The 16,279-nt window shown below is 35.4% G+C and overlaps 1 protein-coding gene across 8 annotated transcripts in view; it reads left to right on the top strand.

Annotated features, from left to right (window-relative positions):
* PPP3CA (protein phosphatase 3 catalytic subunit alpha) overlaps window positions 1-16,279 on the top strand; it is a 331,056-nt gene that overhangs the window by 78,659 nt on the left and 236,118 nt on the right. Inside the window, exon 1 of one of the 8 annotated variants that reach the window (XM_078001830.1) lies at window positions 1,800-1,994. The gene's annotated coding sequence lies outside the window, so the exon portion shown is untranslated. 8 annotated transcript variants of the gene reach the window in all.

Raw genomic sequence — 16,279 nt, 5'->3', positions numbered from 1 at the left:
AGGATGATTCTTCCATGAGGGTATATGGTGAATTATGGTCTGAATTGTAAATAAAGAGTGGTTAAAATTAAGTCTGGCAAGATTTATTATAGCCTGTCTTAGACGATGGATAAATCCAAAGGTGGATAGATCAGTTAGGAAAGTATCACAATATTGTAAGTTGAAGTAATAATCACCCAAACAAATATACTGGCACCAAGAGGTATATTTGAGACAAACAGTGGAAATATCAACTAATTAAAATATTTAGAACCTGCATGCGTAGGGTGACATAACAGGGTATGTCTTGGGTGACTCAAGGTTTCTAGCTTGCAGTGGAAGGAGTAGTGGGCTTGTGGACAAATACAGATGTTAGTCTTTGGGAGAGCACTTTAAGCGAAGTAGAAATGGCTTAATAAGTATACTTGCAGATGAGGTAGTGGGTAGGAAGTGAGGAATTAGAGCCAGCTGGGGCAATCATCATTTTTAAGACATTTTTATGGGAGAGGAAACAATCACAAAGGTATTGTGTTGAGGTGGGAGCAGGAGCAAGGAAAAGGTTTATCTTTGTTTTTGTCTTCTCCCACCCCCTTTCCTAAGCACAGAGAATACCTGAAAAATTTTGCAGGAAGAGAGAAAGGAGCCAGCCCACAGGGAGAATCTGCAAATGAAAGAGAAATATGGTGCATAATTGATATAAAAATGGACTAGAGTTGGCAGTGAGTCACTTTCATGAAAAACGAGTGGAAGATTTGCTTTGGTAGAGAAGGTGGTATGTTTAAAACTCAGAGAAAGGCATGAAAGAAGAGGGAATTGAGGAAGCAGAGGGATTCTGAGTTGGTGAGGAGGGCAGCTGTGTAATCTTACAGCAGTGGGTCTCAATCTTCTTGACAAATTTTTGAAGACAGGGAATGACATTGCTAAAAGATAACAATAAAAATGAAAAGTGCTGACTAAGTTGTTACAGTTAGACATGATAAATGAATTTTATATCTGCTCTTCTGTAATTTTCATAGCAGTTTTCTCCTGGGCTGAACAAATAGTTTATAAACTTTGGGCAGCTGATATTTAGCAGGACGTCCCATGAGCCAACTTAGTAAAAAGAATAAAATAATCAAATACCAAGACCAGTTTCAGGAACACAGCATAGACATCAAATTGTGATACTGTCCTTTGGTTTTTTTTCCCATATTATCTTAAGGAAGATATCTTGAGTGCACAGAAGTCTTGGACATTTGGTTCAGATATGTTACTTGTATATGTGACTAATACATTCAGCCTAATATGTTTCAGCAAGTATAAATAATATGCTATAGGGATTGTTATAGGCTGCGAATCTTCCTTAGGTTTATCTAGGTATAGAGGTGAGATAAAGTTGCAATTTTATTATCTTTAGTTCATTAGCAGTTAATACAGTGTTACTCTATGTATTGTTGACTGTCCAAGTTGTAGGTTTTTATAGTGATATTGACATATTTAGGGTACTATTCTAGAGGAAGACGGTTTTACGTATTTAAGTTGATTTCAGCATTGTGGTCCTATGGCACCATAAAAACTGTGAGGTCGGAATTCTCTTTGAAATTGTTGAAGGCCTGCAAATCACTATGTACCAGCTTAAGAATGTAATCACTGAGATGTGACAGAATTTTGCCTTCTTTTCTCAGACTTCTTTCACTGATAATTAACTAAGTGCAGGTATTTTTGCAGAAAAGAAGTAATACCTCTTTTCCATTTGCTTTAGCTGAAAATTAATGAGAATTTATCAGTTTTTCTTCTTCTCCATGTTGATTTTTATTATTGTTGTTATTATTATGTTTTTTAGAGAGTGGATCTCTCTGTGTTCCCCAGGCTGGAATGCAGCGGTACAATCATAGCTCACTGCAACCCTGAACTTCTGGACTCAAGTAATCCTGTTGCTTCAACCTCCCAAGTAGCTGGAACGACAGGCACACACCACCATGCTTGGCTAATTTTTTAATATTTCTGTAGAGACGAGGTCTCAGTATGTTGGTTAGGTATGTTGATTTTACCTCAGGCTATCAAATATATCCCTGAAAAGGAGGAAATTATTTATTTCAACTAAAAAGGTTTTAAAAGTTTAAAAACCATCTTCTTATACAAGTTAACAATAATATCAATAGTGTAAATATTAATAGTGGAGTAAATATTGGTATATAAACTGGTTATGAATTCTTGCACAATACACATCTCATCTTGGACTCAATTTATTGAACATTTTTAGTAATTTTGTCAGTCTGGAGTTCACTTTTGTTAGTAGTATAAATTGCATTTTCCAGAGATAGCATATGTTAATTTTAAAATGAAGATCTGGGACAGAGAATTTGAATAGTGAAAAGAATGAATTATGTTTTTACATATGTTAAATTTTCTTTTAGAATTATCTGTTACACATCTACAGTTATATTCTGGGTAATTATTATTACTAAAAACCTCCCCAAAATTCTGTTAAGTAATGAAGATTTTTTTTTATGAAGCATGTTTTATAATGGAGAATTGTCATTTAAATTTTCTGTTATATCAGATTTTTTAATCTTGTCATTAGATAAAATTAGTGGAGTTTGCTCCATCTTCTTTGAGACTATTTGTAATACCTGCTTCTGATGCCCCCACATTTAAGGCTATCCTCGTTCTAGTTTCATCTGCACACTCTCTGCAGATGCAGTAGATTTTCTCATGCAACTTTTCACTCTTCCATTTACAATACTTTAGTTCCCCATTAGCTTCTAAATTAAATTAAAGACATTTAACCTCCCTTTCTGTCTCATCATTCTTTGTCCTGCTTTTCAAGACTGAAATTTTACTACATTTGGATAGTGCTTCAATTATTTGCTTTCCCATAACATGCCCTCTGCTTCCCTGTAGCCCTGTTTCTATACCTTTGTTCATCTTGACCGCCCACTCTCACCCCAGTTCTCAAAGTTATTTTTTTCTTCAAAACACATTTTGACCTTCGGAAAATATTTGTGTAGTCAATTAATTACTTCATAAGAGATGGGATTTTGAAATATTAATTGGAATGTGGTTGTAGATGTTATATGAATTCAAGGGTGTTAGGCAGGTATTTAATGTGAAGACCAATTTAGAGGTAGTTCAGTAGCTGAGGCATGCTGTGTAGAAGTAGCGCTGCTTATTATTCCTTTGATTAAAATCTCTTGGTGTTTTTCTTTGCTTAAATAGGGAAATCCAAGCTTCCTCTCTGTTAAGTCCCCATTTGCTTCTCCATCAGGCCTACCATTGTTTTGGAGACTTTGCACATGATTTTTCATTTGCCTGGACACATTTCCCTCCACTTCTTTGTCAGATTAGGTGTCATTTCCTTTAGAGGCCATTCCTCAGATCCCCTTATCCTCTCCTGCCTCCCATCTCAGTGTAGTATGGGCTTCATGCACTTCCATTATTAAACTTGATGCTTATAGCCCTCAAAAGCAGGAGTCATAGCACAGTTTCTGTACTCTAATTATTTGATTACTTGATTGTCTTTCACACTAAATAATGAGTTCCTGAATTATAAGGACGTTGCAATCCCAAGTATATAACACAATTCCTAGCATATCATAGGCCCTGAAGGAATATTGGTTGGAAAGAAATCTTTATTCACATTTATGGATAATTCATACCTATTATGTGTTACATTGACTTATGAAAACCTTTGATTCCGTGGAAATGGAATTTTATTCAATTTTTAGATGAGCCATTAATTTATCCTATATTTAATGCATATTCTGCACAGTACATGGGTTATCCACTAACATACTTTTTTCTTTTTTTTTTTTTTTTTTTTTTTGAGACGGAGTCTCGCTCTGTCTCCCAGGCTGGAGTGCAGTGGCGCGATCTCGGCTCACTGCAAGCTCCGCCTCCCGGGTTCACGCCATTCTCCTGCCTCAGCCTCCCGAGTAGCTGGGACTACAGGCGCCCACAACCGCGCCCGGCTAATTTTTTGTATGTTTAGTAGAGACGGGGTTTCACCGTGGTCTCGATCTCCTGACCCTGTGATCCGCCCGCCTCGGCCTCCCAAAGTGCTGGGATTACAGGCGTGAGCCACCGCGCCCGGCACATACTTTTTTCTAACACTGAAGCAATTGAGTTCCATTATCTAGAGTCCTCCCACTCAGTTTGAGGGTGTGGAAATCTGTGCATACATATTATTTCATTCCTAGGTAACTGAGGACACCCCAGGGCAGAGGCCGATTGGTAATAAGGTCTGACTTCACACCATAGCCCTATCAAGTGATCTGAAAAAGACAGCTAGGAGTGGTAATCTGAAAAGGACAGCTAAGGATGTTTGTCTGTCTAATGCTCCTACAGAATTTGGCTTAAATGAAGAAAACAGTTGGTCACATTCTCTATATGAGAGAGGACAGTATCAGTAATCAATAATTACTGAGCAATTGCTACTTACTTTCTCCTTTTATACCCAGAGATACTACTGAAAAGATACTATTCTCTTCATTTTCTTTAGTGAGTGTGTTTGTGTTTGCTACACATAGCCCTTATTTTTTTATTATGATTATTACACTTTAAGTTCTAGGGTACATGTGCATAACGTGCAGGTTTGTTACATATGTATGCTTGTGCCATGTTGGTGTGCTGCACCCATCAACTCGTCAGCACCCATCAACTCGTCATTTACATCAGGTATAACTCCCAATGCCATCCCTCCCCCCTCCCCCCTCCCCGTAATAGGCCCTGGTGTGTGATGTTCCCCTTCCCGAGTCCAAGTGATCTCATTGTTCAGTTCCCACCTATGAGTGGGAACATGCGGTGTTTGGTTTTCTGTTCTTCATAGCCCCTATTTTTAAATTTCACTTTCACTAGTTGAACTCAGGTTCAATTGCTAGACAAGTATGGACTGGTCTAGTATGGACTGCACTCTTATTTCTCATCCAGTCATCTCTGAGTCTGTCAATATAAAGGAATTTCTTCATGTTTATCCCAACCTTGACCTTACTTTGAGATTTCATTAGGTCATCTTTAATTATATGTTTTTAATTTTGTTCTTAATGGATAGTTGATACAGACTGAATAACACTGTGATTTTAAATGAGAAAGATTAATCAATCTACATAATACTGTAACTGATTTTTATAATTACTTGTAACCATTCTTATAATTTAGTAGTAAACATAGCTAGGACCATATCTGAATTTAATAACTTGATTGAAAAATGCATTCACTTAATAATCCTATTTATTTTTTGTACTTATGATGTAAGTTCTTATGATGTAAAATATAAATAGTAAATGTATAGAGCTATATGCAACTTTTATTCCTTTATTTTCTTCTATTGGTAATTTACTGGCTTTACATATTTTGACAGTTAAAAAAAGAATAAGAATATGGGAACTGATGTAAGAAAATACAGCGTTTTGGTGAAAAGTAGAGGAAATAGGTGAGGTAAGATATTGTAAAAACAGGCTGGAATTATTGATTATTATTATATCTAAGTCACTTGGTAAGAAAGTAAACCTGTTGAGGTATAAATTATTTTACTTCCTCTTTGTATATGTAAAGGTAATTCTATATATAAAGGTGATTCATCCACAGGCAGTAACATGTAAATTCTATAATCCCTCTGTATGCTGTCACAAATACATTAAAGAAACACATTTTTCTTTTTCCAGGTAGAGCATATGAGCTGCATTACCTTAAAGACATTTATGTTGCTTTCCGTGTTTATTCCCTTCTCTTACATGACCAGTCTTTCTCTACTTTGTAAACAAATGACCAGTGGAGTTTCTTAGATGGTTTAATTTTGTTATTTTGGGATCAGGGTAAATTAGTTATGTTTGTTTTGAAGAGGTGTTTGTATATCTGTTGTTTATCTTGTGTGGTTTTTATTTGGGTTATCATTTGACTTTGAAATTTAGTCACTCCTTACCTTTCATTCATCTTCTTCAAAATGCTGCCACAAGCAGATAAGTGAATGAACAGAAACTCATTGTTTGTATTTATTCATGTTTCCAAGTGATTCATGTTTAGTTATCCTTTCCTTGAATCACCATTCATTAAAAGTGGTTCAGTCTTCTTTATGCCTATCTTCTCTGATAATCTTTCTATTCTTTGGGATTCAGGTCAGTTTAATAAAAAAAACTCAAGATTAAACATCTTGAAGAAAGCAGACATGGGCTGGGTGCTATGGCTCCCACTGGTAATCCCAGCAATTTGGGAGGCTGAGGTGGAAAGATCGCTTGAGCCCAGGAGTTTCAGACCGGCATGAGAAACAGAGTGAGACCCTGTCTCTACAAATAAATAAATCAATAAAAATAAAAAAAAGGTAGCTGGGTCCCAGCCACTCAGGAGGCTGAGGCAGGAGGATTGCTTAAGCCCAGGAGGTCAAGGCTTCAGTGAACCCTGTTTGCACCACTACTGCAGCCTGGGTGACAGAGGGAGACTCTGGAAAAGAGGCTCTACTGCATTATTTCATATGGTTAACAAATTATAACCTACAATACAACAAAATTCAGCAGAATGCTTATGGATATAGTGGTAATATAAATTTTTGGTTTCTCTCCTGAATTGTCTTTCTTTTAATCATCTAGGCGAGAACTGAAGGCTGCCTCCCCCTCAGAGAGAATTGTTTGGCCTAAAAGAGTTTTAAAGAGTTTGTATTAGTTTCCGTCATAGGGGATTCAGAAGATAAAATCTGACTTTTCCCTGCTACCTCCTTTAATAAGGGCATATATCACCAGAACTCTACCTTGCCTCCTCTATCCTGTCTTCCCTCATACATGCTTTGTTTACTTTGCCTCCCCTGGCTCCTATAGGCATTTGAGTTTGTTGTCTTTTCTTGAATGATTAAATGAGATATTTGCTTAGTGATTATTTGAACTTAATAAACCATTCTGAGAAATTTAAGGTCACTGTGCAACTGGGCTTTTAGAATCTCGATTTACACTGAGACCGAGGGACAAAGATCTGCACAACAAACTGAATTTTATATGCATTTGTACATTTTGTGTTTTTCTGTATGTTAAATAGTAATTGCCTGCTGGTCTCAAAAAACTGATTCATGAAGAATGTTTCCAAAGGAAATGTTTTTCCTTCCTTTATTTTGATTTTTTCTTTTTGTTAACTTTCTTTTTCTTGCCCTGTCTTATGGTGCTGATTTTTTCTTCCTTCACATGTCTTAGAAGTCATTTCAGTTTTCGTATTAAACTAAAGATTAAAAAAGGACTCAATTCCTATTGAAATTAAAAAGTCAAAAAAATCAAATGCAACTGTGAGCTACAGTGACTTCTTATTTACTAACAAAGTGCTGGGTCATAAAAAATAAATAAAAAGGAAGGACAGACAACAGAAACAGTTCCTGCCTTGGTGGAAAAAGACATGGGGGAAAAAGATATGAAACTGATTCATGCCTTATTTCATTTATTTGATGTAAATGAAGAACTTTATATGAAGACATATTACTTGTTATGTCTGTTTTGAAATCTAGACATAGACTTTGATATTGGGGTCAAATTGCTAATTTAAGTACTGTGAGAATCAGTGTACTAAGCTAATCTTGTGGAAAGATAGTTTGAGATGGAGACTCTTCCCAGTAATTATTATGGAGTTAAGGCACCCTTTTTACCATCTTCTCTGTCAACCTAACTGACCTGAATTTCTAATCGGGCAAAGTGAGAAGAGTGATCTGGAGAAGATAATTTGCATAGTATATGTAAATTTCTATTTCATTTATATAAAACCCTTGAATGATACCTTAATAGAAACAATATAAAATAAAGCTAATGTGGGTTAGATGATAACGTGGTTAAGTGGATTTTTTTTTTCCTGTGTGAACAAAAGAACCGACAATTTAATCAATAGACCCCTGTCAGTCTGCAGAGATGCTTCTAGTGGTCAGCATGGCACTTTCGTCTTTGTGTGTGCATATGGGTGGGGGTGGGGCAGGGTGTTGCATTTTCCCATTAATCATGGTAAACATAAAAAAAAAAATAAAAAACTAGATGATACCAAAATGGAAATATAAAGTTGACAGTGGAAAACGATTCAGAATTTTAGTAAGTTCCCTTCACTGAAAGTAGGAAACATACACCTTGTCTGTCTTTTCTTGTGAGCCTTATTGCCCTCTATGAAGGAAGTATTAACAAAAACATTTGTTTGTTGATTATAAGATTGAATGAGATATATCACATATTGTACAGTAACAGGGACAAAAATGGCACTGATGCCTAGACCCCACTCTTAGAAATTCTGATTTAATTTATCTGGAATGGGGTCTAAGCAGTAGTTTTTTTTTTTTTTACAAGCTCTTCAGACAATTGTACTGTCCAACCAGAGTTAAAGGGTCATTGGACTAGTGAGTCCAAGATTTTCTGAGGTGGAGCAAAGATGACATATTCTCACATACTCTGCAATAGCTGCTACTGCCTAGTGACCTGTATTTGTCCTGAATTTTTTCTTGATAAGATTGAAAGCTAAAGAAAATGAAAAATATCTCTCAAGGATATGGGATTCAAGTGTTCAGCTTAATTTTATCTTCCCAACCATGTACACACAGTACACACTGCATTGTGCGTCATAAAGTCATTCTCTTTATAGCTGCTATGGATTCTATTGGTATATTTTCAGTGTTGTTTCTCTCCAGTTGAATGCTCTCCTGCACCTTCCTCATTCCTTTGCTTTTCTGCCCCCTCCCGTGACAGATAGCCTACAAGGGCCACAGGATTAAACATGTGTGTAAAGCTTAACGCAAATTTTCTTCTTAGCAAAGTAGCCAGCCCACTAACTATGGGAGTAAGGTGGTCAGGTGGATAGTTATAGCTCACATAAGCTTGATTTGCATTTTTCTGATTATTCCTAGAAGGCACACATAGAGTTGAAACTTATGGAGTATGCCATATTCCAGGAGAACAAAACCATGAGAGTCAGGAGACCTGCATCATAGTCTCAGAGGTTTAGAGTCCACCTAACTTCATGTGTTTGAGCACTTTACTTACCTGCTTCTGTCTCATTTTCTTCTCTGCAATATGAGAAGCTCAAACTAGCCACTTCCTAAGGTTCCCTCTAGCCTTTACAATATGAAGTGCCATTTTATTTTTATTATTAGCTTAAGAGAATATAAGCATCCACTTGTTGCTAAATACTCTTTTTCCAACATAAAAAGGTAACCCAGCCAAAAACTAAATACAAATTAAAGATTTCAATAATGTAAATAATTTTATATACTTAAATTTGGGTTATTTTAATTGAAATGTGTCTTAATGATATGAATTAAGACATTACTAGTCCAGAAATATTTCAACCTTGGATGAGGGAGAAGACTGGGGGGGTTTGTATATACTCTTGTTATCAATTTCACTTAAAGTGCTTCTATCAAGTATAGATAACACTGCCTTTGATCGCCTGTTTGCAGGGTGATTATTAGTAAAATGAGGGGGAACTTGGTGGATTCCTCTTTTTCTACTAAAGAAAAAAGAAATGTAATACAAAAACTGCTGAGGTAAAAATCGGTCTTTGTATTTACCTTAGTTCCTGGTCAATTTTTAATTCATTGAATAATTCTTAGAAAAATCTTTGAACGTATTTTTTTGTTTTTGTATAGGAAGATTAATAACCTCTCTGAATATTTCATTTAATCCTATAGAAAAATATGAGTAGTTAGAATAGATTACCTTAAATAATTCTGAGAAGAATAATCAATAATGCTTGATTATTTCTTTTGATAGCTTTTGGGGGGGGGGTGGGGGGAGGGGGGGAAGCTAAAACACACATTGAATGTAATTTTTTTTTTTTTAATGAGTTCTTCAGAAGAATGTGTGAGAAAACTCATGATGATTTATATATATAGTTAATTTGGGAATTTGCGGAGCTCACAGTTAATTAGATATTTCCAAAGTTATATGTAAATTTCTGGTAATGCTTTGCAGTGAGATCATTGATACTTTTGAAGAAAGTAAAGTTTTGTTTTTTTAAAGTGAAAATAATTATACTACATCAGTCATTTATAAAGGACAATGCTTATTATTTTTTCAGACTGATGTGCTGAAAAGAGTTACTATGTGGTGTTTGCAAATGCTTTGGAAGAAATGCAGATGTTTGGAAAATGTCTTAAAAATCTGGAAGTTGTAAACATTATGCAGCAATAATGTTACATTATGGTAGACAGAATATCTTGTTATAATTACTAAAGAGTAAAGAAATTTATATTCTGGCTCCAGATTTAAGGATTTGAGTGCTCAATGCTAGATATATTGCCTTCTTCTATGGTATTTTCTACAATACCATACCTCCAATACTGTGATTGAAAACTGACTATACTTCTATTATAATTGGTGAAGGAGTTTATCTCTGATATGCTGTAAGAGTCTCATCTCCACCATTTGTTTCAATCTTGGTCAAATGATTTAGTTAGCCAGACCTCAGCTCTTTATTTCTAGGAGGTATTAATGGTACCTACCTGATACAGCTTTATGGAAATTAAGTAAAGCAATACATATAAAGTGTTTAGCTGGAGACTGCTATATAGTAAATGCTCAATAGAAGTTAGTGATAATGTTACCTTGCTTGTGGAAGATCTTGTCAAAAAACCATTTGTTGCTTTGCCATTGGCTTGTGCTTTTCTCTGTGAAAATGATACCTCTAACCCCTTTTCTTTTGTATCCTTTCTTTTAAGATCTCATTTATTCCCAGGGACAGTGAAAGTAATTAAGAGATTTACTTTAGTGGAACTTCCTTTTAGCTTACTCCAGATAGGAGTAACCAGAAAGTAGGTGACAATGTTAATTAGAAAGATAAATTAACATCTTTTATGAGGATAATTTACCTGATAATAATTGAGAAATCATTGTGAGATTGTCAGAGGGCAGTTTATAGAATGAATTACTTTTGATGAACGAAGGTTGCTTTTTCAGGGGAAGAAGATAGTTTGGACTTATATTTTAGAGAGAGAGGGAAAGTTACAATGTTGCTGGCATTCATCGTTTAGTTAATATCAGGGCTGAAACAGAGCTTGCCTTTTTTGATAAAGGATCATTTATCAGATGACCATCATTTATTTAGATGACCTATTGTCATGCTGTAGGGATCTTGGGTATTTCCATATGGACTAGAATGGTGCTAGGAAGTAAAAGATTTTCTGGGAAATCAGATATGTCATTTTAAGGAATGATTTTTATCAGGTCATTTAAATTTTGTGCTAGACTTCCAATATTTTTGTTTTGTTTTGATTATGAAGTGTTCTGTAAGACCAGAAAGGAAGCCAGCATGTTAAGAAAGGTTTAAAGTTATTATGTTTCTGATACTGCCCGTACAGAGACACACACATACAAACACACGATTTCTTTGCCACCTCTGAAAATCTAAGGTAAGATTTAAATTACAGACAGTATGAAATCCTGTGATGCCAAGGTCTTATTAGAATAGCAGTTTGCACCTTTCTTGTTGATATGATTTGCCCCATCTTCAGAAGCCTGTGCAGCTGAAGATGAGTCATTAAGAGAAGCTGGAATCAGTAAAACTGCATTTTACAATAATGCTTTCTAAACTTGTCACCTAGCTAAAATTGGCTGAGGCTGAAGACAGCAGTTTCTGCCTTAAAAGGAAGGAGTAATTACTATTAACATTGGTCAGGAGCTTTCTTACGTTCGTGCCTTGACAACTCTTAGCACTTTATTAACATATGCTTTGGAAACAGGTTATGTGGATTGCACAGGTTTTAGGGGTATGAAGCTGATAAAGCGGGAGCATATTCACCATATACTAGTGTAAGGGAAGAGAGCGTGTGGCAGAAGATTCACAACTTATTTTAATTTGCCAGTCCAGATCTTCTGTTCTGATGGAAAGTCAACATCTTTTAGGATGGAGTGTGTGTGTGTGTGTGTGTGTGTGTGTGTGTGTGTGTGTGTGTGTGTGTTTTAATCCAAGGAATCTAAAACAACTTTCAGAATTTATAAATTTTCCTGAACATAATGATTTCAATGTAACACTATAAATAAATCTGGCATTATAATGATGTGCTTTATAATCCTGATAGGTTACTTTTACATAATGCCAGAAACACATTTTTTAAGCTAACACTTAGAAATATTACTTTTAGTTCCAGAAAATAAATTATCTGGTTCAAAAAAGAACAAAGTTTTGACCTGTAAGGAAATGGTGCCCACTGTGGGGACTGGTCTGTGGAGTGGAGGGCAACTGAAGTTACTGGGATTTATTGATCTCCTTGGTGATCCTGGTCCGTGTGGCATCCAGGCTCATTGTGGATGCTTGCTGAATGAATGAAAGAATGATTGCCCTCCTGTCAACTGGGAAAGGAAGAGAAAAAACCATGAAACTGAAAACAAAAATGTTTAGCAGTAAGATTCCTATCAGCTGGGTTCATGACCCATGTTCTGACTAGTTACCAAAATTGAATTTATCTCAAGGACACATGAGAGGAAACTGTTGGTATGTAGGGGGTGGCTGGAGAGAGATGATGATAGAGGAGGAAAGTACTTCTAGTGTGACTTTCCTCAGAGTCAAGAGAAGGAAGTCTTGCAGCAATAAAAGTATTTAAATATAAACTGAAGAACACCTCTGGTTCTCGTTTTTGGTAGATGGGGAAACCCAGAGCAGAGCTTAAGAGGTGTCATCTGCTCTCCAGATGGAGTCAGCTGACGACTCAGAAGCAGAAACCAGGTCTTCTGACTCTGGGCAAATGTTAGATGCTCCCTTTAGTAGCAGGAAGACCTGGGTTAAAATCCTGATTTGGAGTGTGGTTTTTTGGACTTCAATAGTTCGCTTGTCTGGTTTCTTCTAAAAGACATTTAATTTGCCAGATATTTAATTTCTTTTGGGAAAGGAAACTGGACTTCATTATCAAGCTCGAGAGAAGAGCCAGGCTTACCATTTCTCCTTTCTTTCTGAGTTTTAGCAAAGGAAGTCTCACTGTGGCTCTTCAGGTAAAGAGATGAGGACACCAGGAAATGGGTGGTGGTAAAGGAGTAGTTTAGCTCAGTAGTAGGTAAACAAGAAAGAGAAAAAAATTCAAAGGAATGAAAAATTCCTCAGGAAGATTACGGTTTTGTGTTAAAGTCACATATTTCTTATCAAAGCGGAGATCATTGAATAACTCTAATTTAGATAGTATTTCCTGTTTCCACTTGGGAAGTTAGTGTCTCAAATATTGAGAGATTTGAGGGAACATATAGGTTATCCTCTTGTCCAAGAGGAAGACTCGGGTGTGGACAGTGCAGCTGTCTCTTGTCCGGCCCTTCTCTTTCCTTTTGCTTGCTAGCGGTTCATTGGCTCATCAGAAAATTTGGGCAAGTTGACCTTGAGGGATCTAGACTGTAGTTTCTTACCTCAGTGGTAATCCATTTGGATAGTTCCTTAAGAATCCTCTACAATGTCCACTTTCTTTGTGATGTTTTCCTTAGCTACTGTGTTCTGTAGTTTTTTGTCCATCAATAAGTTTATGATAATTTAGTATTTATACTTCAGATTTAGTGTTCTTCATTAAAGTCAAGACTTTTTTGGTAACTGATTTTGTATTGTTTTGGATGCTTCACTACTACTGGAATTGTGATTTTTTTGAAGAGTCATTTATGTATATATTTGTTTTTACAGCAAATAGTTTTTGGACACCTACTTATTTCAGAGATTTTTTTATGTTGCCCTGCCTCTGGACAAGTAGGGCATAATGTTAATACATTTGTTTTGAACACAGTTTCATTTGCTAACGTGGTTTTAAGAGAAATTATTTTTGGTCACGTGTTGGAAATAATGATACCTTTAGAATTGTCCACATTGATGATAGAGAAACAAATGTAAAATGTTCCTGGGTATATCCTAAATACAAATAGTGCATATTCAGCAACTAATGTTGTTGGGCTAAAAATAAACAAGTAGTGTGTTTATGGTAAGCATGATTCCTTTCACACAGCTGTTAACATTTTCGTCATCTCTGTGTAATGTTCTGTATGTTTCATGGATCAAGAGGTACCTCATCCAACATAATAAAATTAAGTGGCACTTTATAGAGCATACTGCATGTCAGGCATTATTCTAAATATTTTACACATTGGTTATTTTAATAATAAGAACAACACTATATGATACTTTTAATGTATTAATATATTAAACCAGTAATCTCTGATTTAAACACTTATAGGAGAGGTTAACACAGCCTATAAACAAATATTTGTGAACTTCAGAACAAACTGAAAGCAGGTTCCAAATGTCAAATAAAATGGCTTATAATATGTCCATTGGATTTGTCACTGAATGTGGAATTCTGAAAACAAAAAAAATGTCTTATACATATAGATGGAGACCTCTGTCTCCCCAATCCAGGGTGGAGGTAACTAACCAACCCATTTGTTTAATATTTTTCCTTTTGGGACATTAATATACCTTATCCTTATTAAACACCCCTTCACTAGAAGAAGACATCAAAACTAAAAGAATCAGGAGTAAACAATAACATGTAAATATTTAACATGGAAAATTAACGTGGAGCTTCGTGTATGATTTGTAAACTCAGTCTCAGAAACATTAAGTGACCCATCTAAGGTCACGTAGCAGAGCTAGAATGAGTTCCATGATAAGAAATATTAAGATTCTAATCCTACCCCTTCCCTACTTGGGCAACCCTGGTGAAGTTAATCTTTCACAGCCTCAGTTTCTTCAAGCATAAAACACATAGCAATGATAAAACTTACTTTACAACATTAATGAGAGTGTTAAACAAAATAATATACTTGAAACTATACAGTTCAGTGCTTTGCTTCATAGATGGCAAATAATAAATGCTTATTTTCTTTTGTCCTCACCATCTCTATTAGTCTATTAGTGACTGAATCTGCTACCCTAGGAATACAACCCTAACATTACAGTGCTTCTCAGGGAACTAGAAAATCCTACTTGCAAACATTCCCAAAACACGAAGCTGTTTCATATTAGGTCTGTTGACTCCTTCCATCGTTAAAACTCTGCAACCGTCATATCTCAGTTTAACTTGATCAGACTTCTTAATAGTCATTTAAATGGAAATTTCTATTGTAGATATGGCTTATTTGGTATCAGTGAGTACTCATACTAGTGAGCAGGCAGCCTTGCTAGCCAAATATTTGCCTTTGGAGTTGGCCAGTGATTTTGATTGCTCTACTTTTAAAGTACATGTAGTTACATTTCTAGCAGGTGGGCATTTACAATTTCTAGCAATGTTTATGTGCCATCATGCAATTAGCAACCTGTTGTAAATCATCCAGCCAGTGGTGATTTGCCAGAATGAACAATAGCTGAGATTATGCATTGCTGACTTTTCTATTGTAACCCAAAAGAAAACATCCTTTTTCCTGGTTGGTAGGAGTCTCTTCAGACATTAGATGATTTTTAAAAAGTTAACTCTATAGACTCTGACTCTATTCAGAGAGCAAAATAATATAGCATTTGTATTGTGCTAATAGCAAATCTCTGTTAAGAATTCATATATGTGTACCTTTGTTACATTTTATAATACGTTTTCAATACAAATCTTGATGTAACAGGAGTGGTGAAAAGAACATCAGCACCCCTGTTCAGGGGCAGAAAAGAATATAAGTTGTTAGGCATACTGGTAATCCGCCAATTACTTTTAACTATCCAGTGACCTTAGTATAGGCAAAAGAGAGAGAAAATGATTTAAAATTATTCCTTATCGTATTTAAAAAATGGAGGAGGAAGAGAAAGGTGAGAACAGTAAAGTAAATTTGATGCTTATTTAATGCCTTCCTTGTGAAAAAGTAACAACACAGAACCAACAGTGATTATGGTAACAAAATAAACTAACAAGCTAAACATGCTTATAAGATTTTAGTACACTTTTGAACAAAGTATTTAAATGTGGCACTATAGAGAAGTGTAAGATATAAAAACAAGAGGCAATAAATGCATCTGCAATTACTTAATTTTTAAAAATTTCACTTTTACCTTCAGAGGATTAACATTAAAATAATAGGCTACTTTTATAGTTGCAGAATTTGCTTACTTTTGGTTGACAATGTTAGAATTGTTTTGTTTTAAATAAAATTATTAAGAATATGATAAATGTAATAAAATATTAGGAGGGTCTGTATCTTACTTTAATTTCTATCTCTGTTGTCGCCCTTCTAGTGCACATCTTTGTATCTCATAAGTGCTAGTGAACTATTTATGTTAACCTGAAAAATGTAAAAACTGAAAACGGGAAACTGTAATTTTCACTTGCAAGTAGCACATATAAATAACATGAAGACATTATGTCGTTTCCTTTTTACAAAGCTAACGACAACAGTAGAGTACGTCTTCTTACTGGTGAAATAAGAAATTAGGAGGT

This window comes from Macaca mulatta, chromosome 5, assembly GCF_049350105.2.
Source record: "Macaca mulatta isolate MMU2019108-1 chromosome 5, T2T-MMU8v2.0, whole genome shotgun sequence".
In the NCBI taxonomy this organism is placed as follows: domain Eukaryota; kingdom Metazoa; phylum Chordata; class Mammalia; order Primates; family Cercopithecidae; genus Macaca; species Macaca mulatta.
This window is presented reverse-complemented; position numbering and strand designations above follow the sequence as displayed.